This window comes from Solanum tuberosum, unplaced genomic scaffold (genome assembly GCF_000226075.1).
Source record: "Solanum tuberosum cultivar DM 1-3 516 R44 unplaced genomic scaffold, SolTub_3.0 scf00014, whole genome shotgun sequence".
NCBI classification, from domain to species: domain Eukaryota; kingdom Viridiplantae; phylum Streptophyta; class Magnoliopsida; order Solanales; family Solanaceae; genus Solanum; species Solanum tuberosum.
In genome coordinates this window covers 1,964,415-1,967,695 of record NW_006238939.1, presented here as the reverse complement: position 1 = coordinate 1,967,695, position 3,281 = coordinate 1,964,415, and positions in this window count along the sequence as shown.

Genomic DNA, 3,281 nt, shown 5'->3' with positions numbered 1-3,281 from the left:
ACCCCCATTTAAAACTAGTCGAATAGGAATTTACCAAAAACCCCTCAACTAGGCAACCCTTTGCCAGGAGTCACGGCCACTTATACGGTCTGTCAAGGGCACCACGGCCCATGGTGCCCGTGGTCCCTTGACCAGTGACCCTCTCTAGCTTGGCAACCCTCATTGAGGCTAAGGGAAGTCCACGAGACCTCCCACTATCTGTGGACAAACCAACGGGTCGTGGTGATGGTCGTGGTCCCTTAGGCAATAGCTAGGCCTAAGGACCTTGGCTCCCATGACACTAAGGGATCTTCACGGACCGTGGTTAAGGCCACTGGTCGTGAAGGCGGTCGTGAACAAGGGTCCCTACTTGGCTTTAAAAGGTTTTGACTTCCCTCATCCTAAGGCACCTTCACGAGACTTCCCACGATCCGTGGTCAAGACCACGCGTCATAAACTGGCTCGTGGAGGTAAGCCACATTGAGGCAGCCCTTAAGGAACTATTGCCTTGGTCTCACAAACCACACCACGAGCCGTGGTGGTGGTCATGGAGTTGAGGCAGTGTGCTTCCACACTTAGGCAGCCTTGGCCTTGGCTTGGGCCTTGCCCCCTTGGCCTTGGCTCTTGCCCCTTGCCTTGGCCCTCACTAAGCCCTAGATGGCCTACTAGTTTATGGAGTGTAAGACAGGCCTTGACATTCAATCCCTAAACTCCTCATTCCAAGCACGTAAAGTCTCATCGACCTCTCCAGTCAGGTAGCTCTCACATCAGCTGAATAGGCTAACTACCCTATCTTCAAGATCATGGCCTGAGTGATCCTGGCAGGCTGAGAGGAAGAGGATGTATCTGGGGTATATGAAGGGGAAGAAGGAGAGGGTATACCTGAAGGCTCTGAAGCCGGAGTAGATGAGGATGCCTCTGCTGGCAATGAGTCAACATCGACCTCTAGAGAAGTATCTGTTGGGGATGCTCTCCTCCTGTCAACCTCCTCTCGTGGGAACTCGGCCTCTATACACCGGATATTGGTGGAAGAAAATAGGGTGACCTCTATATCGCTGGCAGGGTCCCAGGGTACTCTGGCATGCCGACATAACTCGGTGATCAGAACAGGAAAAGGCATAGATGTATGTGTATGTTTGGCTCTCATAGCCATATCTTATGGAACCAGCAGTCCCAGGTCGATCCGCCTCCTGGCCATGATAGAACCAAGGAAAACCGCCTTAGGATGATGTAGAATGGACTCGTTCTGGGATGGCATGATAATGCTGCTGATGAAGCCAAATCAATACCGGGAGGCGATGTTCATATCACTCTTCTCAATCGAAGCTCCCGCACCCAACCACATCGGGGTGATGCCAGAAATTAGTGGAGCTAACCAACCCTTCAAATCATCCAGGGACGGAACGATAGGCAAACCATGGTAGGGCAGTACCGAGTACAACAGTCGACCTAGTACTACATCAATATACTTATTGTGACACTCTACCTCCTTGCCTCTAACCATAACGGACTTCACCGGTCGGAACTCACTAGCCTTTTTCTTATTTCTTGGGACCAACTCCCCATAGGCAAAGTAGAATTCCCGAACCCAAGAAGGGATGTAATGGCCCCGTGGCCTAGTGAACGGCTCTAACTCATGATACTTGAGGGTGTCAAGAACCTCAGCATGGTTACATTCCAAAACCTCCACAAATAGTAACTTTTCTTCTAGAATGGTTCGTAAACCATCGCCTTTCAATCTGTTCAGTAATCTGGGTGGAGGTGGAGCTACGGGGAGTGCAGGGGCCACTGAAGGTGGTGCCGGGTTTGGCACTGATTCGGTAGTCGGAGGAGTTGCAGCTGATGTAACTCTGATAGGTGTTGATTGAGGTCTATCCCTGAGCCTATTCTGTCGATGAATCAAGTGTTGTTCATCTTCCGGCTCAGAAAAATCTGGCTTAATAGCTGACCCTTCTCTAGCGATATGCTTCTTTCATTTGCCTTTATCTCTCGGTGGGAGATCTTGTTTTCTTTTCTGTGAAGGACGTGATCCTCCTTCATTGATTGTAATTCCCTTTGCCTTTTTCTGAGGTGGCTCGTTTAAGTTTGTGCGTACCATATCTTTGATGCTGATCAAATTGCTTTTTGAAACGCTAGGTAGCAAAGAAATCCAACCCCACACAGTAGTCACCGACTAAACTACTAATGGAAAGCAAAAATCTAATAAAAAGTACCTTTGGCAAGAATTTGACCTTTGTCCTTTATATAACCGTTCAGTTCTCGGCCATTCGGCGACGCGCTGAATGTATACTCATCTCGCCGAGTTTTACAGGACATCCCTTATTTCGGGGTCACAACGGCAGATTAAATCGGAATCACCGATAGGTTTGGCGATTTGCCAACTTGCACTTTTCAACATCTTTCTCACTTTAACCTACAAAATCAGCACACCATTATTCGAACAGAATAACTTAAAGCAACATCACCTTGGGTTGCCTCCCAAGAAGCAACTTAGTTAACGTCGTGGCACGACGCAAGTCCTTTCTCATTCTCCGTTATTGGGGTTGGCCATAGTGTCACTAGGTGACCCCAATATGTCATTTGGGTGGAGATGAGACACTGCAAAACTCAGGAGTGACCTGATTAGTTGGATTGATCTAATTATTTGATTCATCACTTCAATATTTTGCTTCATTTCTTCCGACACTCGATCTTGATCGGTGATCTTTTGGATTCTCTTTCATTTCTTCCAACACCTGATCTTAATCGGTGATCTTTTGGAGAATGATTTGAAGTGTGTCCTGAAAACAATTTTCCCCCCATATCTAGACTTCCTCCGCTCATGAGGGGGTATATACCTCCCCTTGTTGTTGCATTGGACTTCCACCTCTGAGATTTTGGTGGCCAAGTAGTTTAGCAGAGATGTCAGTGCGGTCAGCGTGAGGTACTTTTGGACTCCTTGGCTCATTTCAACAAAATTACCACTAGTCTGCTTAGCCATGCTCATCTAAATGGACAACTCAACGAAGATAGAACTAAAAGTAAAGTTAGTGACACTACAACTAAGAAGAACAAAAATCCTATTAGTCTAAATTTTTTCAAATAACACCACTCCCCAGCAGCGGCGCCATTTTGATGTTTATCGTGACCAACGACACTAACCTACAGTACGAGTGTCTACGATCGTTGATAATATAGTAATCCAACCAAGGGTTGGGGTCGTGTTCCGAGGGAGTGGTTTTGAGAATTACTAGAAAAATAAAATTTTGTTCAAACTAGTCGTAGCTAAAGAAATTAACGATTAAAAACATTGTAAATTAAAA